At 34.4% G+C, this 23,454-nt stretch overlaps 1 long non-coding RNA gene across 6 annotated transcripts in view; it reads right to left on the bottom strand.

The window, feature by feature from the left end:
• Positions 1-2,119: 2,119 nt before the first annotated feature.
• Positions 2,120-23,454, bottom strand: part of LOC109066411 — a 25,043-nt gene continuing 3,708 nt past the window's right edge. For 2 of the 6 annotated variants that reach the window (XR_006156500.1, XR_006156504.1), the window contains 2 exons: positions 5,524-5,608; positions 2,120-2,361 (listed from right to left, as the gene is read on the bottom strand). This is a non-coding gene — a long non-coding RNA (uncharacterized LOC109066411). Of the gene's footprint in view, positions 2,362-2,536; positions 2,622-3,063; positions 3,661-5,523; positions 5,609-5,976; positions 6,162-9,723; positions 9,781-9,877; positions 10,040-23,454 lie in introns of those variants that run through there. The other 4 variants (XR_006156506.1, XR_006156507.1, XR_006156503.1 and 1 more) reach the window with 4 other exon arrangements.

The raw sequence follows: 23,454 nt of genomic DNA, 5'->3' as shown, positions 1-23,454 counted from the left end.
GAAAGTGAGTGTGACACAGATGCTTCACAGAGACACATTTACTGCAAGCTGATGATGAAGTTTGTCCTACAACACGTTTTCTCTTCGACCAAAAGCCTTTAGAAAAGATGAAATGTGTGATTCAAATAAGACAAAATTTCTCTCCTAAATGAATGCAATATGCATAAGGCTTTATTAATGAAATACTGATCATGGACAGAGAGGTAAAGCTAATACGTGAACACACTCGCCCATGTGTTTGTGGTTTGTAGGGCTGCAGTGTTTCATGTTTAGCTTGTAACACTAACCCTCATGCAAGACATAACCAGCCTTAATCAATGGAATTGTATTTATTGAAGAAGAAGAAGAAGAAGAAGAAAAAAAATTAAACTACTTGACTTCATTATAATTATTATTCTCTTTAGCTTTTTAGAATTTTTTATATAAGTAATATTTATTTTAACTAGTCACAAACTATTAAATGTTTAATTTATGGTTTGAATATTCTTCTTTTTAATCATCATATTTATTCATTATTATATAAAACACTTTTTCAGTGTTTAACAAATATGTATTCATTTCTTAACATTTGTAAAAAAAAATATATTTTAATATTCTAATTCTAAATATTATTTTTAATAATACTCATATTTATTTACTATTTAATTTAAATGGACACAAACATCTTCAGTGTTTAAATTTATTCATTTTTTTAATTTGCTCAAAAGTCTGATTTTAATATTCTAATTCTAAATGTTATTTTAATATTATTTAGATTTCTTTCACATTCAGTGTAAGTAGACAAACTTTTTTAATGTTTAAAAGTATTTACTTCCTCTGCAAAAGCCTGTTTTTAATATTATAATTCTGAATATTTATTATTTGTAATTTTATTTAATATTAATGTAAATAGACAAAGTGTTTAATTATTTATTTGTATTTTTTAATGTGTGTAAATGCATTTATTTCTTATAGTAAGTGAATTTCTATATTTGTGTGAGGTGGTGTGGCTGAGTGGTCGGAGCTTATAGCACATGATGTCTCCTGGTGCGGGGGCTGTGGGTTCAAATCCCTTCTCTGCTATAGAAGTGAATGAAAAGGTGGTTTTTCTCTTCTTTTTCCCGACAGAGCTTGTGATGATTTGTTCTGTTCTCAGACCAGTTCTTACATCCTGACTCATGTTGTTTTGAACTATCGCTTTCAATGTGAAAAAGAAAGAACCTCCTTCTTTATTTCATCAGTCACTGATATTACTAAAATATACAATGATATAAAACTGCACATTCACTTAATAACTAGTAAAACAAAACATAATTAACATCAAGAAAGTAATGGCTTGAACAGACACAGCTTGAACAGACACAGCTAATTAATTATTCACAGGTCACAGCTAATCACCAATCATTGTAATTCACAAACATCACCACAGGAGGGTGCAAACCCTTTATTTTTATTAGACTCAATTTGCAGTGGTGTAATTCACAAAGATCCCCACAGGAGGGCGCAACACGGTTAAGTTCATTAGACTTCATTTGCAGTGGTGTTATTCCTAAAAATCACCACAGGAGGGCACAGCACATTGAATTTAATTAGCCTCTGCCTGCTTTACATTCGGAAGGGCTCTTCTCTATCCCCTAATCCAGTGGTTCCCAATCCTGGTCCTGGAGAACCCCCAACACTGCACATTTTAGATGTCTCCCTATTCAATTACACCTGATTCAACTCATCAGCTCATCAGTGAAGACTCCAAGTCAAGACCTCAAATGTGTGTGTGTCAGAGGTGATATGTGCAACAGCGTGCAGTGTTGGGGGTTCTCCAGAAAATGCCATCACTCCGTGTGAGAGCAACAGTGGTGTTAGTGGTTGAACAATGGTCCTTGCATTCAAGGCTGTGATTGAATCATGGGTTCGAGTCCCCACCTTAGCGTGTCAAATGACCCACACAATTAAAAGCTTTAACTAGTCTATTGTAATATTACAGGTTCAACAGTGAAATATAAGTTCCTTCAAACACTTCCCCAACAGATCTGTGGCTCACAGGTAAGAGCGCCGCCTCACGGTTCAGAGGTTGCTGGTTCGATCCCAGCCAGATGTCTGTGATATGAGTGAAGGGGTAAAAATTATTCAAAAGAGACTCAGCCAAAGCTTTAACTGGTTTATTGTAAAAGCACATGCAGGTAAATAGTGAAATATAAGTTCCTTCACAAGTTTAAGCAAGAGATCTGTGGCTCACAGGTAAGAGCGCTGCCTCACGGTTCAGAGGTTGCTGGTTTGATCCCAGCCAGATCTCTGCGATATGAGTGAGTGTTGTGTGAATGAAGGGATGGGGACGATTCGGGTCCCCCCCGAGCCCCGGCACCATGTCCAGCAGGGGTTATACTTCTTGACAGAAAAAAATAAAAATTTAGCTGTATAAATTTTCAGCTCCGCCGTCCCTTCCCCACCTGTTTAGGTTACCATCATTTGCTTTCCAGAGGGGTGACCCTCCAAAAAGAAAATGATGGTAACCTACATGTTTAGTACACAACAAAACAAAAACACAAGTTAGAAGTCTTACCTGTCCACGAGCAGATGTCCATCATTACAGTGAAAGTCTGTGCACACGTCCAGAGCTCTGCTTCTGTTCAAATACATCCCTTAATCTGTAGAGAAAGACATTACTTTATATTGTACATCTAAACCATCAGAATTTAAGAGTTAGTATAAATAATAGTACATAAAAAACATGTACACAACTGCCTTAATACTTAGCTGTCAAATAGCAAGTAGCCTATTTAAACAAGATTTTAGGTGAGAAAAAACAAAAAAACAAAACAACAACACATGAACAAATCCACGCATGATTGTGGTGCTTTAGTGTGCGCGTGGAGACACATTAAAAACAACACATGAAATTCATCATAACATAAATCATAACATCACATAAAACAGGCAGCGGAGCACAACTACAACATATCAGAGGAAATAATGACACATCAAAACTGAAATACTTGGCTATTAAAGTAAATAACGACTTAAGTGTAAAGAGTAAGTACTTCAATGTTTAGTGCGAGAGAAGAGCACTGCATGTGTGGAGTTACTTACAGTGACTCTCCATTCCTGCACTTTATCACAGCGGGGGTCGGATTTGTTTGTTTCTGTGCTGGAATAGATGCTGTTTAGTGATATTAAAAACACTGTCACTCAGCTGTCATCTGCAGGATCTGTATTTTAAACGGTCTGCACATGTTGTCACAACAAGCGTCATTCTGTCACTAATCCGAAGCGCTCAGACTGAACGTGAAGCCGCTTCCGCCGCCTACTGGAGCGGAAGAACAACTGCACTTCAGTTTCACTTCCGAGCAGACTCAAAGTCATCTGCAACAGAGCTGTCAGCTTTCATCAATTAAAACGACAAGGTGGACAGTGTTAGATTTAAATTTCATGTATTTTAAGACAAATCTAATACTTTGTCACAACCAGCAGAGAAACATGGATCTGTCAGTTTATCTAAATGCACCTGATCAGCTCTCAGTCGATGAGGTTAAACTGATTAAATGTTGTGTTGAACTCAAAAGCACACACATAAACTACAGAACAAAAGGAATGGATGTGTACCATGTTTGTTCACAGTTAAACAGTGATTGTTGTGTGTTGTCTCTGTGTATCTTGCAGACTCAAGTAGTATTTATTTTAATGCTTGATTGGTTTTGGGGAACTGAAATGGATTCTCCAGCTCCCCCTTGAGAAGCATTGCTTCCCAATCCACATCCTGCTCCGAGTCTCTGTCTGAAGCTCTGGATGGAGGAGGAGGGCGACAGTGAGCAGGCAGATATATTCACTACCCGGATGTGTGTAAGAACAGGTGTAAAGTGAGTCTGTCTGATCCACACAGAGCAAACTCTGGTCAGAGTGACTGAACACTCATGCACTTATAGCAAAGATTGGCAGGTTATCTGAACAAATGCTAATTAAACCCGGTATCAAATGACAGCTGACAAACTAAGGAGTAATATTGGTGAACTAAACATTGAAATGTTTTTTGCCTTTAGCTTATAATAATTAATAGAACAGACACATGCATGAGATCAGATCAGCACTCAGCACCACTTTGTGGACAACACGTGTATCTGCAATTATCTGTAAAACTGCATTATGAACAGTGCTGTCTGATCCTGCTCCTGCTGAACCGCTTTCCTGAGTTTAGCTCCACACTGATTGAAAACACCTGAAGCAGCTAATCGAGGTGTTTAGGATCACTAGAGACTTCCAGGCAAGTTTGTTGGACCCTATGTTTCTTATTAAAACAAATAATAATAATAACAAAATTAACAAATGATGCTATTTACATGTTGTGTGTTTGTTTATCAGTTGGAGTTTGACATTTGATGGATCAATAAGGTTTTTAAAGATAATTATGATTGTTTGCACATTTGATTCTGACTGATTTGTTAATGCACTGATCTTGGAGTCCTGAGTTCAAATCATGTAAAACAAAGTCAAAACCTCAATAAAACCCTGATGTCACAAACGCTGTGGCGCTGAGGATAATCGCTTGCATTCAAACATGAGCACCTTGGTTAAAACCCCGCAACCTACAGTTTTTCATAACGTCATTAAAAGCCCTAAATAAAACTCTGTCCAAAACTCTCTTCAGCTCCACAGACTGAGTAGCTCAGATGACTGAGTGCTGTGTTTTAATCGTGGAGACCTGAGTTCAAATCCCACCATTGCTTATTAAATTGTTAATGATGCTGTTGCTAAACTAAACATTGAAAAACCACAAGCTCAGTGGAGGAGCTTTTCTTTATCATTCACAAACCTTTGGGTTCAAATCCCACAAATACTATTGTTATTCATTAGTTTAAACAAAGTTCTTAATAAAACCTCATCCAAAACATCAGAAGACTCGAGAGATTCAGTGTCTCAGCAGATAAAGCATTGGACTTTCATCTAGGAGACCGGAGTTCAAACCTCACTATTGCTTACTTCAAATTGTTGTCGTTACATTCAACAAAGTGCCACAAAAGCCAAGCATAAACAGTGAAAAACACAATGGGTTAGTGGTTAAGTTCATGTCTTTGACTGCAATTGAGGCATGGGTTCAAATCCCACCACAGTCTGTTCAGACAACAATCAGCCAAATGATAACTTTAACTGGTTTATTGTAAAAGCACATGCAGGTGAATAGTGAAATATAAGTTCCTTTACGTGTTCAGACAAGAGATCTGTGGCTCACAGGTAAGAGCACTGCCTCACGGTTCAGAGGTTGCTGGTTCGATCCCAGCCAGATCTCCGCGATATGAGTGAGTGTTGTGTGAATGAAGGGATGGGGACGTTTCGGGTCCCCCCCGAGCTCCAGCACAATGCCCAGAAGGGGTTATACTTCTTGACAGAAAAAAAAATAAAATTTTAGCTGTATAAATTTTCAGCTCCACCGTCCCTTCCCCACCTGTTTAGGTTACCATCATTTGCTTTCCAGAGGGGTGACCCTCCAAAAAGAAGATGATGGTAACCTACATGTTTAGTACACAACAAAACAAAAACACAAGTTAGAAGTCTCACCTGTCCACGAGCGGATGTCCATCATTACAGTGAAAGTCTGTCCACACGTCCAGAGCTCTGCTTCTGTTCAAACACATCCCTTAATCTGTAGAGAAAGACATTACTTTATATAGTACATCTAAACCATCAGAATTTAAAAGTTAGTATAAATAATAGTACATAAAAACATAGGCATGTAAACAACTGCCTTAATACATAATGGTCAAATATTAAGTAGCAAGACTTTGATTTTAAAAACACAACAACACATCAACAAACCCACGCGTGTGTGTGCTTTAGTGTCCGCGTGGAGACACATTAAAAACAAATGAAATTCATCATAACATAAATCATAACATCACATAAAACTGGCAGCGGAGCATATATAACATAGAGGAAATAATGACAAAACTGAAATACTAAACACTAATGCTTAATGCAAGAGAAAAGCACTGCATGTGTGGAGTTACTTACAGTGACTCTCAATTCCTGCACTTTATCACAGCGGTGTTGGTTTTGTTTGTTTATGTCACCATCACGAGCTTGATTTGTCTAAAACAGATATCCTTGCAAGATTCTGCATCAATCAGATTTATTACCACAGATGTAGCTGCTGGACAGAGAACAAATGTCAGTTGTTGTGGGCGTTTTTCTGTCTTCAGTTCGGGGCACGAAATTAAACACCTGTCAAGCGCCAACTGTGAGTACATGTTTTGTTTGTCCAGTAGGCTAGATTTTGCAGTTTCACATGCCGAATTGGGATTGGGAAGTAGGGGTGCTGCATGTGCTGCAGCACCCCCGTTGGAAAATGCAGTATGTATTGCACTCTCTGACAGATGCAAAAAAAAAATAAATACATAAACGTATTAAAACACCTTTTTAAATCCTCCTGTTTGTTATTAACCTAAGAAGTTTATGCACGAGGAGGTTTTGAGCACAACTAAATACTTATTTACCCTTTCGCACGATCACACCGGTGTGATCAGTCTAGGCTGGTCCCAGTGCATGACGTGATCAACTGCTAAATTCAAATGTGCTTTCACGTGTTGGCTGGCGCTGAGCCAGAGAGAGGCGCGTTCAGAGAATAGGTTCAGAGCTGTCATATATCACAACTTTTCAGTGTTTTTAACCACATAATGTTTATTTTAGGTTTCAGACATATAAGTACTAAAAAAACAATACATTTAGAGTTTGTAAAATACACACTGATGTCAAAGGAAGAGGCAATAATAATCCTTTCCATTATAATTAGACACGTTGTTTTATTCATATCAGATACACGTGTAAGTAACTTTAAAGTTTACTCTATTCTTCTCCCAGTTCACCAGCCACTTACTTTTATGTATTTCGGGAGAAGTGGATGAATTCACGTAAATCCAAACAGATCCGATTCTCTGAACTGCGTCTGCGGCACAAACTAAGATGCCGTCGCGCATTCGGCTCAACTAACGCGATCGTTTTAAAGGTGTTTTTAAAACACTTCCACTTGCATATATTGACAATCGGAATATAAGATATTTCATGCCATATCTAACAAATTTGTGACTATTTTGAATAAAAAAGGAAAAATTACATAAAAGCAGATCATCATTCATTCAGCAGTGTTGTTGTTGCGGTGTGTCACGTGACAAGCAATGACGCGTCACCATGGAAACCATAAAGTGACACATTCTAAATAACGGTCGCCTTAAAAAACTCGCCCTGGGAGGTCAGCCAGAATGCATCATTGTCAACTGACCTCACGCTGAACGTCAAGGCGAAGACGTTGCAACAGTGAAGGTATAAAAATAATAATTAAAAAAAAACGTGAAGATATCTAGATATCATAATGGCACAGAAAATAATTTTGGATTTTTTTTTGGTACACCAGCTTCTAAAATGAGCACGACGGAAGTCCAGAGAATACAGGGAAAGCATCCCGACACCGACCAGCTCTTCGCCAGAGCCTAGTAGGCCTGCTAGTTTTGCCTCAGAGACCGCCAAGACCTGTGTTCTGTGAGTGTGTGTCTGCGCCCTGACAGAGCCGTAAGTTTAAATAACGTAGGCTTATATGTGCTGTTAAAAATATTTGCTTTTGTGGATGTTCTTGTCCGCTGTGCGCGACAACCTTTTGGAGCTGTTTAACCTATCTTGGCTATTTGTACGTGTCTGCTATGTGCAACGGAGTCTGGTTACAAGATTGGTATAAATATGTTTAATTCTTATTAGTGTGTGTTTACTTTGTTATTAGACTTAGACATTATTAAGAGGTGTGCACCTGACACGCAAAAAATGCACCTCCCACTACAGCACCCCCAACTTAAAACCTCGTCCCACGGCCCTGCATGCCACTCTGTCAGGTGGTAATTTCATTGTTGATTAGCTGAGTATATGCACTGTGAAAACTTATGTCAGTAACATTACTTACAGTAATCAATAATGCATTTAAAAATTATATTTAATTTAAAAAGTGACACAGGTTAATGATGGTTTTCATTTATTGCAGCGGTGCAATTTAGAAAAATCACCACAGGAAAGCACAATCTGTTTAAATTCGCTGGAATCAATTTGCAGCGGTGTAATTCACAAAAATAAGTTAATTAAACTTATGTCATTCAGAAAAGTTACCATAGGAGGACGCAAATTATTTTAGGACAGAACAAAATCACAAAAATATTACGATACAGTCGATTTATTACTTAATAAAATGATAAAAGAAACTTGTTTCTAACATATTTTTATCAGTTGTATATTTAAATAGACTCTTTTCTCACAAAAGTTTTACAGAAAAAAGAATATCTCCGGTTTTGTCACAACAATCTAAAAAAGAATAACAAATCTTAACCCTATTTTTTTTTGTTTGTTTCTATAAACAGAGTCAACTAGTTATCAATCAATAAAAAATTAATTGTTGGATCTTTAAAACGTCAAATCGGGTGTGTGATTGATTCAGCCTATATGTGATCAAAATGTATTTTATTTAATACAATTCTTTGGCGTATTGTGAAATGCAGGCATTATTTTTTCTCTGTGTATTATATAGAAAGGTTGTGTGTCACTGCACAGCTTTTACTGTTTACAGACATATTAACACAATTAATCGATCAGTCTAGTACCCAGTACACTAAGTTGCTAAAGGCAGATCGATTTGTTGTTAAAAGTTGCTAAATGACGTTGTGATGTCACTGCGTGATGACGTCATCACATAACCATTACACAAAACAGCGTTTTTACATAGAATACACAACGAGATTACTCAAATCTCAGCGAAAGATATTTTTTAAATGTTACTTGTTCATAAAAATAATACAAACATAAAATATTTGTGTGTATTGGTATTGGTAGTTAGTATGCTACACAAAAGTCTGTAAAAATAGGACACAATGTACTGTTAATATGAAGGAACAGTCCGTATTTATTTTTTCATAGGTGTTTTACTAGTGTTTTAAATTCCACATTGTATTTTGTGTTTTAAGGTTAGTAATGTGGTAGTTACCTTGCTGTCTATGGGAGGGTCAGAGAGCCCTCGGATTTCATCGAAAATATCTTAAATTGTGTTCTGAAGATGAAGATGAAGAAGGTCTTACGGGTTTCGCACAACACGAGGGTGAGTAATTAATGACAGAATTTTCATTTTTGGGTGACCTAACCCTTTAATGGATAACATCCTGGCAGAAAGTGACTAGTACCTTTTCAGTGTTTCTTAATTTTTTTTTTAGTGTGTATATATGTGAAAGATCTCTAGGTTTTTGTGTTGTGTCTAGCTGTTCAACGGTTTCGTCTTTTTGTGTAATTTAGTTGAAAATATGTGCCTTTTTTATCATTTGAGTCACTTTAAAAAAGTTGCTACAAGTTGCCAAAAACTTTTTAAAAATAGCTAAATTTGTTGCTAGGTGCTTTTTGAAAAAAAAAAAAAAAACTTTAGGGTAGTCTGAAAAGTTGCTAAATCTAGCAACAAAATCGCTTAGTTGGCAACACTGCGGCAAATCCTAAAAAAGCCATTCGAACAGCCGGGTACTTTTCGACTCGACAGGTAAAAAGCGCAGTTTTCCATGCGCTCCAATAGGCGGCATCAGCGAGCGTCACTTTCAGCCTGAACACCTTCACAACAGTGACGCTTGATCACATTCAAATATAGATTCTGTAGTGACAGACTCTTAATGTCACTCAATTGCAGCCTGTCAGCAAACAAAGCGACATAAACTGCGATAAAGTGCAGGAATCGAGTGTAACGCGACTCACCTGTAAGTAACTTTCCGCATGAAGTCCTCAGTCCTTATGTTTCGCATTGAAGTAATTCTGTAGGTTTACACTGATGTGTTAGTCGCGCTGTCAGTGAGTGATACTGCGATCTGTTGTGTTTGTTTTGCTCGCGGTGTTTCTGAACATCTCTCACCTGCTCTCAACACCTGCTGCTCCTCAGGACACTTCTTCACATTCAGAGCGGTTCAGATCTTCTGTAAAGGTAAATCTGTTATTATTCTTACATCTCCAACTGAGAGACTTCACAGAGCTACACTGTGCTGTTAGTCGCTTTCAGATGGTGTTTGGAGGAGGGACTTGCTCTAGAAGGTATTTGATTGGATAACATTTGTGTAGCGCAATATGAGTCACATAAAAAATTCAGATCTGTGAAGAGAATGTGTAAATTTTACATGCATTTGTTAAAAGCATACTGTCACTAAATGGATTTAAAGCTAGTAGAAATGGGCTGGAATATTTCATGGAGGAATGAAGAAAAATTGTTATTTGACCATATTTTAATCATGAAGGCAGTCATATGAATACCAAATGAATCAGTAGCTGTTGTGTTACCTTTATAAGCTTTACATATTATTTATTTATTTTCATATTATCAAGTGTATTATCCCAGTGTGTCGGTGTTTTGTGAAGCGCTGATGTTCTTCTGCTGCTTTATGTGTAGCTATGCTTGAAACTGCGTTAACACTCAGAGATAAGTGCTTCTGCTGTGGATTTGTTTGGAACTATTTTCATTTGTGAAAATTGTGTGCCTAAATGAAAGGGCAGTTAATGTTAACGTCTTGTTAATTAAATTGTATTAAATCAATAGCACATTCGTGGTGATATTCAGGAAAACAGCACTTTTGCTGGTGTGATATTGGCAACTGTACTCTTTTGCTGGTGTGATATTGCCTTATAATATATATATATATATATAGCTATATATATCAATATATATATTATATAATATAAAAGCACCCATATCTTGAATTTTGATGGAAAATTAGGCAAACCCTCATTAATTTCCAAGCTGCTTTCTGTTATTGTGTGGTGCTAATAGCGATTTTTAAGCTGGGTAAAATAACACCATATAGTGATAATAGTTATAATAGTTTAAATATTATATATATATATAATATATATATATATATATATATTATATATATATATATATATATAGTATTTACATATTATTTTTATTATTTTAAATACAATAGAGTATTCAGTTGTACTTAGACACTTTTTTAGTAATATTAGTATTTATTTAATTATGCATAGAATCAAATTTAATTCAGATGTCAGTAAATACCAGTTTTTAATTACTGGTAAATACCAAAAAGTATTTACCAGTTTTAAATAGTTTTATTATTAAGATTTGATTGTATTTAATTGTATTGTATGTGTTTTTTATGTGTAAATACTTTAACAAGAAAATGTATTTCTTGCAAAAAATTATTTTAATATTCCATTTTTAAATATTTAGTTATTTTTAAATATAATATATATATTATTTTATATAAGATTTACATATTATTTTTCAAATTTAATTTACAATAGAGTATTCAGTTGTACCTAGTTTAATTTTTTTTTTTTTTTTTTGCATTATTAGTATTTATTTAACTGTACCTAGGAGTTCATTTAAATGTTGTTAATTGTGTTTATTTCCTAACATTCTAAATTCTTCCAAATATTTACTTGGTAATAATTTTATTATTGTTAAGGTATGTTTACCTAGACACAAACTTTTTATTAAATGTGTAAATATTATTATTTTTTAACAAGAAAAAAAATTGTTCTTGCAAAAAATAATGTATTATATGTATATGTATATATTTTTATATATGTTGTACTTTATATATTTACATACTAATTTTTAGTACTTATTGTAATATTGTAATTCTGAATATTCATTTTTAAAATTAATTTTAGTTTAATTGTACCATAGGAAAACCTTTTTCTTTCTTTTTTTTAAATGTCTGTAAATGTGTTTATTTCTTATAGTAAATAAATACTTTTCTGTGTGTGTGGTGACATGGCTGAGTGGTTAGAGTTCATGGCATAAGACCGCTCGCTACCTGATGTAGGAGATGTGGGTTCAAATCCCCTGTCTGTTGTGGATGTGAATGAGGAAGCCCTTTTTCTCCCATTTAGCAGCAAAAGAAAAAAAAAAATTCTTCTTTGGTTTCACCTCCTTTCTCAAGCCCGCCTCTCCCATCTCCAGCTTTCCTAGGCCTGCCTCTCTCATCTCCACCTCTTCATCCTCTTACCACCCCAGGTACGTCTGCCAGTTAGTCCATGTTTTTCATGGCTGTGTCACCAGTCTGTCTTACCACTCCAGGTATTTTAGCCAGTCTGCCTCTGGTTTTCTGTTTCACCACAATTTGCCACATTATTCACCACCCCAGGTGATTCACTGTTGCCACAGCTTTTTCTTTTAGGTGTGATCACCTCCCACCGAGGTGGGATTTGAACCCACTTCTCTACCATAACCTTGTCCGCAACCAACATGTGTTTAGCCACTAGTGCCATTGTGGCTTTCACAGCAATGGCAGAGATTTGGGCCACTTTGTTGGATATAACATCAACAATATAACTTAAGCATTAGTGGGATTCAAACTTGGGTCTCCATGATTAAAACACAACACTTTACCACCTGAGCTACAGAGCCTGAGGAGTTGAGCTGGGTTTGGATGGGGTTTTATTGAGAGTTGTGTTGTATATGAAGAAAAATTTAGTTTGTGCTGGGTTTGAACCCAGACTGTTACGTTCAAAAGTCAAACAATTATCCACTGCACCACCAAGACTGTGATATGAGAGCCTGTTTTGATTTTTGGTCTATGTCTTTATCTATCAACTCATGTCTTCCTGTTTAAAACGCAATGCTTTATCACCTGAGCTACTGAACTTGTAGATTTTAAGATTGTTTTGGATGTGTTTTTATTGTTACGTTTGTTGTAAATGATACATGCAAAGCATGTCAAAGAACATGAGTTGCTTAATAAATGGTGAAAAGTACCTTAGCAACTGTGGGATTTGAACTAAGACTTTCATGTAACAAAAAGGAAGCATTATCCACTGAGTCAAAGAATTCATAATGTTACATAGTGTGTTATCACAATGTGACAACGTGGTTTTTAGGATCTTAAAGACTTTCAGCTGAAATATAGTTTTTTTTCTTGGCATTTTCATCAAAGTACTGATTAAAGCACATGAATAGGCGAATACATTTTCTTTATTTCTTGTGTATAGAATGCCTTTGCTTTTGTACATAAAAAGTTCAAGGTGATATATAAAAAATTGTTAGGTGTGGTGTTTTTGGTAGAAACAGTGACCCCCCCCCCACTAAACTATAATTCCATTTGTTCATAGTTTTAATTCATAATATAAAGTTCATACTATAATTCAATTTGTTCATAGTTTTATGAAATTAACTTAATGCAAGTATGGGAAAAAAGACACCACTCCACTTTTAACAAGCATTGAACTAAATCTACACATGCACTAATCAGATTTGAGAAAGCTGCCCAGTGATCTCTTGTTTTTCATGAGGTTTTACAGAAGATGCTACCTGTGTCTTATTAGGAAAGATGCGCCCTCTGGTGGACACATACGCCAATGACATTGCCACATTTCAGAAAAGTCCCAGTAGAATTAAATGAAACATCCTCGATCACATATGTAGCCATCAAATGTTACCACCAGAGGGCGCAGCCTTCCATATGAGACAGCAACTGACATAAAAAAAAAAACACTGCACAAAACACTGCGCTTCAGTCATAAAGACTAGAAATCTAATCCCATTATTGCGCATGTTAAATTGTTGGCCTTATATCCAACAAAGGGCTCCAAACGCCATCACTTAGTGTAAAAGGCACAGTGGCATTAGTGGCTAAACACATGTTCTGTGTGTTTAAAGTCACAACTAAGGCATGGGTTCAGATCCCACCTTGGTGTGTTGAGATGTCTGTCAGTCAAAAGAAAACTTTAGCTAGTTTATTGTAAAATCACAGGGCACATATAGATGCGATGCATGAAACTGAAGTATCAGATGCTGTAGAATCTACTTTTGTTATTGTATTTCTGATGTTATCTATTTTATCAGTGAAGAAATTCATAAAGTCATTACTATTAAACTGTAAGGGAATATTTCGATCGGGTGGCATCTGGTTATTTGTGAATCTAGCCACTGTGCTAAATAAAAACCCTGGATTGTTTTGGTTATTTTCTATGAGTTTGTGGATATGCTCGGCCCTGGGAGTTTTTGGAGCCTGTCTATAGCTGGACATACTGTTTTTCCATGCAATTCTAAAAACTTCCAAGTTAGTTTTTCTCCATTTGCACTCAAGACTACGAGTTTCTTTCTGTGGGGTCTTCATCCCCACAGCCGACACAATCAGACGGGACTCGAGCAGAAATCATGTTCATGGATGAACTAATAATTTATTAAAGAGATACTCCATCCCACAATGAAAATTTTGTCATTAATCACTTACCCCATGTCGTTCCAAACTTGTAAAAGCTTTGTTAATCTTCGGAACAAATTTAAGATATTTTGGATTAAAACCGGTAGGCTTGAGACTGTCCCACAGACTGCCAAGTAAATAACAGTGTCAAGGTCCAGGAAAGTATGAAAAGCATCGTCAGAATAGTCCATCTGCCATCACAGGTTCAACCGTAATGTTATGAAGCGACGAGAATACTTTTTGTACACAAAGAAAACAAAAATAACGACTTTATTCAACAATTCCTCTCCTCTGTATCTCTGCGAAATGCTCAGATTTGCCAAAATGTCGCTACGCTTATTTACACTGATTTAAAAATACAATCTTTTTGGGTGATGATCAGTTGACTGGAGACAGTAAAGGTGGCAACAATGCACTGACATGCCAATATCTGATAGAAGAGAACCCTCCCTTTACATTTAAAAACATACTCATTTAGAGACAAACACCATTTTTCACATTTTCTGGGTGTAAATAGTTTTATTTTGTTTATGTAATGCTCTTTTTTTTGCATACTGGGACTGGTTGAGAAATAATGTATTACAAAAATAAACTTTCCATGGTTACAGGCTTCTTGAAATTGACAAAAGTATGCAAAAACAATAAATAAACAAAAGAAAACTCTTTACATGCATGCAGGGCAACAGTATTTTCTAGATGTGAAAGGTCTGCCCACACAGTCCCAGTGGTGCCATTTCACACAGTTTATACATTCAGTCTAAGGAGGTAAGCACAAAAGTTACATAATGGCATGATACAAGAGAACAGCTCCAGCTTTCTCAGTGTATACTTTTCTCACCCATTGGTCAGGTTCGCTTTTGCATGTATTCTTCTCTCAAAAAGAATGATGGAGGTCTGAAAGGTCATCTTTTGACACTGTGGATATGAGTATGTTGGTCATGAGTATGTGACGGTTATGCAAAATGCTTGAAAGGTGGTTCACAAGCCAGTGAAAGTGTATGCACCACAGGATGTGGAATCTTGCTTTTTTTTCTAACAATAGAAAAGAAAGTGATCCTTTTATGGCAAATTCTTAAATGTAATATTTATCAAATTTGTTTTATAATTACATTGATCAATACAATATAAAATAAATGCATAAGTGGAAATAGGTGGGTCTACAATAGAATGTTGAGAACTATAACAGATGAACAGAATAATTTATTGCTCATGCACCAATTTTTGTTACAAATCCTGACACAAAATGTTTGGTGGCATCATGCTATCTTCAGGCTACAAGTATCTGAATAGCATATTGTTTGCTCTCTCAACCATAGAAAGTAGTTACATTTCCATTTATGCATTTAGCAGATGCTTTTATCCAAAGTGACTTACAGTGCATTCAGGCTAACATTTTTTTTTTACCTAACAGTAGTTAGTTCAAAGCTTTGTTGATTAACACCCTTGAAAGAAACAAAAGGGGAGATTCCAGACATGCTAAGTCTATTTACAGTACATTAAATATACAAATAAATGATAAAATAGCAATAGTTTATATATTCTATTTAATGAATACTTTATTGACAAGGGACTGTCTGAGTAAACAAGAAACAAAACAAAAACAAAAAACAATAACATTATGAACTGGGGTAATTTATTATTTATTAAAATATTTGGGTCAATAATATGAATCCATACATCAGTGGTAATATTTGCATATAACGGGAGGGTTACAAAGGGGGTCATTTTCATTTTTGTGTGCACTATCCCTTTAAAATCTATAAAATGCAGTGCAAGATGTGCAACACATCCTCCACCAGAGGGAGACATTACACCACAGGAGCCGTCTGGGTGTTTTGCGGGGTCACATAGGGCACTGGATTGATTTACAAATTAGTTAAATTAACACATTTAAGAAAACACTAATTCAACTTTAAAATTTTAATTCACAAATTCCCAACACACACACATTCACAAAACAGCATAAACCAAAACAAACAAAGACACGTGCAGATTTAATAAAGTCTACAGAAGCAATTGACTATAAGGTAGCTGTTTTACACATTTTTGGACAGGAACAAGGCATGTTTGTACATTTAACTATTAAAGCTGTTTTTTCTCTTCGTAGTGTGTACATCTACAGCAAGTGAACCAGGCTGAACCAGCGGTGCTTAAAATAAGAGAACGTGAAGCAGGAGTGACACTGTTTAAATAGATCAGGCTCTCCAGGACAAGGCAGAAAGAAAAACATGCCTCTTTTGTCAAAGCCAGACAAAGCCCCACAGACCTTAAAGTGGGCAATTCAAAATTCTGAAGGGTAAGTTTTCACAAGAAAAAAAAAAAAGATGGAGGGGAAAAAGTTATCTAAGCCATTACGTTCCTTCACAATAGCTCTGGTTGAAGTTGTGCCTCTTCTGATCTTCTCTCAGCTGGACTTCTGCTTTCCAGCCTGTCTTCTCTGATCTCCAGTCATCCGAGAGGCTTCTGCCAGCCTGCGAGCTGTCAAAGTAGCCCTGGAATCAAACGCCACTTCATGCTCAGCTATGATCAAAGGAACACAGGTAAGGCAGCCACAGAGACATACAATTGGCATCTAAAAAAGTAAGCCGTCTACCCTCACACCCCTCCTTCCCTCCTGCTTTTTTATCTCTACACTGACACCAAGAGAAGAAACATGGAGCACATTGATCAGAATAAAGCAAAGTGATCAGGTTTTGAAGATGTGGGGGGAAGTTTGTTCTCGCCAGAAACTTTTGGACAAAGGGAATTCTGGGAAAGAGGTGAGGGCGCAGTGTAAAGGGACACTTAAAACGCTTCACAAGTTTTTTTTTTCTGCTTTGAACAATTTTTTCCTTGCTTATAATCCTCCAAAGAGAGATGCCTGTCTCCAGTCAAACACATCTTTCATTTCTTGGCAAAATTACCACATACACACATACCGTAAAATATATAGTTGGGGACAGTTGTCACAAGGGAAGTATCTCACTAACTATAAGGATTTGAGTCAAAGTACAAAAAGGTGTTTTTACTGGTTTTGTACTCTGGTTTCAAACACCTTGTTTTATAAAACTTAAAAAAACGTAGAAAAATAATTTCTGGAAAATGTAAATATGCATAAAATTAATTAATTTTTAATGCTTTTTTTTTAAATCAGAGAATAATATCTAATAATTTATTCAATACAAAACCAATACACTGCCGCTCAAAAAAGTCTGTAAGAGTTTTTAATAGTAATTAATACTTTTTTTTAAGCAAGGATACATTAAACTGATCCAAAGTGACCGTAAAGACATTTATAATATTACAAAATATTTCTATTTTTAAATAAATTCTGTTCTTTTGAACACAGTATTCATTAAAGAATTCTGATAAAAGTATCAGTTTTCACAAAAATATGAAGCAGCACGACTATTTTTTAAACATTATTAATCATAAGAAAATTTGTCAGCATATTAGGATAATTCCTGAAGGATCATGTGGCATTAAAAACTGAAGTAATGGCTTCAGAAAATTCAACTTTGCATCACAGAAATACATGACATTTTAAAATATTTTTAAATTATAATAATATTACTGTTTTTACTGTATTTTGGTGAAATAAATCAAGCCTTGTTGCGGATAAGAGACTTTCGTAAAACATCAAAAGTTGTACCAAACCCTAAGAACATTTTTAATATGACAACAACACTACGTCACCTTAGTAATGATGACTCATATGACATCTGAGTCGTCACAGTAGGCAAAACATTTACTAATATGGACATGTGGTTTAGTGTTCTCTCTCTCAGACAGACGCACACAAAACAACACAATCAGAAAAATATACGTGGCACTAAAATAAAATTATACATCAAATACTCAAAAATGTCCACAAACAATTCACTGGTCAAAACATTTATAATTTTAAAAACCAGAGACATGTCCACTCAACCATCTGGTGTCAGGACAAAATCCACCATAAAATGTCCATTAGACATCACAGGACAAATTCAATTCAATATTTTTGTTATTTTTTATTCATGAGACCATACAATCTCCATCAGTTGTGATTTGTTTAATAAGTGAACACTTATGTTACTGTACATTGAACACAACAACTAGAAACAACTTAAAATCTTTTTAATTATGGAACATCATTTTACATCACAAAATGAATAAAATCTCACTTTCTAGGTGCAAGATGTATGTCAAATCATCAGTGTAGAGACTTCCCATTTGCATCCGGTTCCATGGACGAAAAAAAAGAGGAAATAGATAAAGATTTATATTGGATTGAGTCTTGCTGATCTTGCTGGCCAACTTTAATAGCAAGAGATCGACCAACCGCTGACTTCTAAGAAAAAACACCTGCAGCCGACAATCACAGGTAATTTACATCTTTCATTAAACTTCATCTGCCACACCCAATAACTATTCCACAAAGCCGGCTACTTCTGCAACGTGTTTATGATAAAGAAATATTACACAGAAGTTTATGTCCAGTAACCAGGGATGTTTATGCATATGGTATTATATGTTACGAGAGACTAGAACTGTACTGTCTTATTTAAACAACATTTCTGAATATACAAACTTATTATCCAGATTTGCCAGTTTATCAAAGAATCACTTTCTGAAACAATAATAATTGTAGAACAAGAAACAAATCTAACAACTACATCTAAAGTGTGACACATTAAGGTTTTAATGTATCAGTTTGTATAGCTGAAACTCTGCATTTTGTCCTTGATTACACTGTGAAGACGTTTACTATAATTTCAACGTTATTTCATAAGGCAAAAATGTCCTTTTCTGAATATAAATAAAATGTATACTAAATGTAATTACTCCGAAAGGTACTAAAATGTCTCTGTTCATAAAAAAAATTACATTTATACAATAGGCATATTCTTTTGATCTTGTAGCTCCACTGGCATAGGTTTAATTTCAAGGGAGTGCTTGAACTAATAAAATGTTTAGTTTGAATACTGAGAGTTGATTCGGATAAAAGTGTTTGCCAAATGTATAAATGTAAAACAGAGATCTTTTGAGAGGGGTTTTCTGATGTAGGTCTATCTGCTCTTGAGTAATGCATGTTCAGTACTCGTAGTCCGTTTGCAAAACTAGTGTCTACAGCAACAAAGTGACATGGCAAAAAAGGAAAACTATAAAAAACAAAAATGAAGAAGCGGCAGCCTTCACCACATTCTTTAATAAACTTCCTCCATTGGGTCTCATCTCATATATTCTTAAAGATAAAGGAAATTCCATCTATCATGGGATTTTTGTACCCATTTCTTGTTTGTACAGGATGTGGTTTATTTAGCACTTATTTTAAAGGGTGCCAATTACGGAGGCTGGTGGTGTTTGAATCGAGCACATGAGTGACTTTCACAATCACAACACGAGGTATGACTTTGCAAAAACAGCACACTGATTTATATTTGGCAGTTAAAATAATTGTTCAATACCGTTATCCATATAAGGGTAAGTGAAAAGCATATACAAAGACAGTGAAGCTCAATGGGCTAAACACACCCAGGTGTAAAACATCTTTTCTAAACACCTTTTATCACTATGCACTGGAAAATTTCTATATGCGCAAAGACATCCGGTTGAGCTTGAGAGAATCTGATCAAACATTTAATGATTTTTAATGCTGAAACGTTGCACATTTATGCTGAGAATCATCACATGCATTTAAAGACAAAATACTGATGATTTTCAGTTTTCTTCAGAGTGCAGTTTTGTTATTAATTTTCATAAAAATAAAAAAAAGTAAATAGACAATTGAGTACTACTTGTAATATATAATTGTACTATAAATGTATATATACAGTTTATTTTATACACCAGAAAACATTTTCTTCATCTAAACTGTACCCTACAACAGAATAAAATAATAAAATAAAAAAAATGTATAAAGAAATAATAATAATAATAATTAATATAATTAATATTCTTCCCCACTTTAGGACATCTATATATATATATATATATATATATATATATATATATATATATATATATATATATATATATATATATATCCCCACTTTAGGACATCTCCATTCTAAAGTTTGGGATCAGTACATTTTTATTCTTTCTTTTTCTGAAAGAAATTAAAAGTTTTATTCAGCAAGAATGTTAAATTGTTAAGAAGTGATAGCAAATAATTATATTGTTAGAAAAGATTAAGATTTTGAATAAATGCTGTTCTTTTAAACTTTTTATTCTTTGTATATTCTATTATTGTAATAACATTTTGGCAAGATTACTATTTTGTTTTTTCTGTATTTTTGATCAAATAAATGAAGCCTTGATGAGAATAAGAGACTTCCTTAAAAAACATTACAAGTCTTACTGATCCCAAGCTTTTGTACGGTGGTGTGTATGTGTATATATATTTATATATTTATTTATTTATTCTTTAGCTCAATGGCACCATACACCAGAATAAAATAATAATATAAAAAACAAGAAATAATAATTAATATTAATAATATAATTTTTATAAAAATAAAAAAACACATTTCCTTTAGCCCCACTATATGCTTTAATACAATAAAGTAATAAAATATAAAAAATAATTCTAAAAAAGATTCTAAAAACAAATGACAAATTCATAAAATATAAAGAATAACAGTAAATAAATAAAAAAAAATAATATATTCCTAAACATTGGGACCAGAGGTTGGCTGTATTTAAGCCTAAAGCTGAATAAAATAATAAAATAAAAATGAATATAAAAATAAAAATAAAAATAAAGGAGAAAAAAATAATAAAAACATTTAGAAATCAAGCTTTGGAACCAGGAAAATATTTAGCAGTTTTCACCCTAAACCAGGCATTACATAATATTGCATGACAGTAGTTATATACATAAAGCAGAAGTGCAGGGTAGTGTTAATTTTGTCAGCTATTTTCAGTTTTAGTCTTATTCTTATTCCCATGTTAAATGTCCTTGTTCGTTTTTCTCATATTTAGTAGGGGTGTGAATCGGCACTGGTTTCACGATTCAATTTGATTACGATTATCATGTCAAGGATTCGATTCAATTCGATATCATGATGCATCACAATGCATCACGGTTATATCAAATTTATTTTGTGAATTTTTATTAAATTATACTTTTTAAAATAATTATGTTAATTAATATATTAATTAATATATCATTAATTAATTATTGTTATGAGTTTTAAGTAATTATGTTAATTAATGTTATACAAAAATATAAAGTAATTTGGGGGGGGGAGACAATTATAAGTGATAAACAAAAATCATTTTCAGTGTCTGGAAGGGCTTTAAATATCGAAAGTTTACAGATAATGATAGTTATGTGTTTTTCTTTTTTCTCAGCATTATTGCCATTTGATTATTACTGATGAGATCATAGACACTGGCAGCTTTAATAGACTGCATTCACGCACAGATCTATTTCCAGATATCAGATGTTTTGTCCTGTTCTGAAAACATAACTGACTGTGTTTACATCAATTTTGTATCATAAAAATAGATGCAAGTGCATTTATCTGCAGCCGTGAGCTTCAGGACAAACAAACACAGAGCACACGTGGAAGTCTGTCAGTACTTGAGTTTCGTGCATCTAATAGTACTGCATTCCAAATGTCAGAAAGGAAAGCATATCTAAAGTAAAAGACTAAAATAACAGCGAGTGGAAGCACTGTCAAGCAATAGGCCTACGTACGTGTCTCACAGCGCATATTCTGTGCAATAAAGCCTGCCGCATTTGTCTCTAGCGCACACACGTTCCGTATGCGAGAAAAAGCCAAGCTCCGATTTAAAAATAGAGAGTGCATTTTTAATACTTGCGTGCCAAGCGCGTATGCGAATGATGTCATAGGCTATAATTGATTATGGTCTGTTACTGCATCGATGCAGAATCGTCCACATCGTGATGCAACGATTAATTTCGACACCCCTAATATTTAGTCAATCTATTTAAGTTTTAGTTGAATAAAAGTCTCAATATTTTAGTCTAGTTTTAGTCATAGAAAACCTGAAGTATTTTAGCCTAGTTTTAGTCAATGAAAACTTGATATTTTAGCAATAATAGAAAAGAATGGGAAAGTGAAAAAGTTGAATTTTGGAATATATATTGTGTTTTAGTCTATTACTTGAAATGTTAATGTCATTTATATGAAGAGAGAGAATGAGTGAGAAATTGAGAGCGGGAGATTCGCAGGTGTTGATCAGTGTCAGGTGGCACGCAGAGGTGATCTGAGACAGACAAGGTGAAAATAGAGGGGGAAAGATATCTAACATTTGAATGACAATGAGATAATGGATAAAGAAAAAAAAACAGAGACACTAGGCGTGAGGGGGAAAAATTTGGAAATGTGTGCATAAAGTTAGGAGACAGGGAGATGGACTGAACTGAATGCTTTATTTCTTGTAGTTTTAGCTCCAGATGAACACTAAAATGCATCCTAAGTTTATATGACTTTCATCTTTCAGACGAATCCAGTCCAGTTATATTCAAAATTGTCTTTGATCTGTCAAGCTGTTTAATGGCAGTCAGCGGATGTTGCATGTATCAGTCTAAAAGAAGTTAAATAAAAAGCGCCCATCAACAACAAGTGTTTGTACACTAGTTCACATATATATGTATTTAAATATCATACATATATTCAATTAAATATAATGCATCATGCATGTCATGTTCAGATTTATATCTGGCTAACAGTTTTCCAAAGATGTCATATTACAGATTCTTTTATCATAATATTTTACAGTAAATTATTAAAATATAATTTAATCAACAAAACAAGCAATTTTATAAAGAATATACGTATATCCCAGATTCCCATAACACATATACATTCTACAAAGGGACTGCTAGGCTTAAAATATGGCATAAAAGGACAAAATAACTTTTTAAAGTGGTCATATTATTAGAAATTGAATTTGTTTTGATCTTGATTTGTTTTCGAGTTTGATGTACTACAATACCACAATGTCCTCCAAAAATTACAATATAAGTCCATGATGGATCATTAGTCCTTCTGAAGATCCTAAAGTTTATGACGATTTTTTGGTAGCACTTTATTTTACAGTCCCGTTCCACATGCACACACTGTTTCCCAGTACTTTTTAGGTAAGTAAACATACTGTAAAATAAAGTGCACCCATTTTTATTTGTTTCTATATCTAATGATTTATAATTTCAAAATGATTATTTGTCTTTATATCTATATGTATTTTAATGTTTCTGTAAGCTACAACAGGGCTAAACTCTGGTCCCAAACTGTAATTATTATTTGAAAGAGTTGCTGAAATTTAATGTTAA

The sequence above is a fragment of the Cyprinus carpio genome, chromosome A4 (assembly GCF_018340385.1).
Source record: "Cyprinus carpio isolate SPL01 chromosome A4, ASM1834038v1, whole genome shotgun sequence".
NCBI lineage: Eukaryota > Metazoa > Chordata > Actinopteri > Cypriniformes > Cyprinidae > Cyprinus > Cyprinus carpio.
The sequence above is the reverse complement of the archived record's forward strand: the minus strand, read 5'-3'. Positions and strand labels throughout refer to the sequence as shown.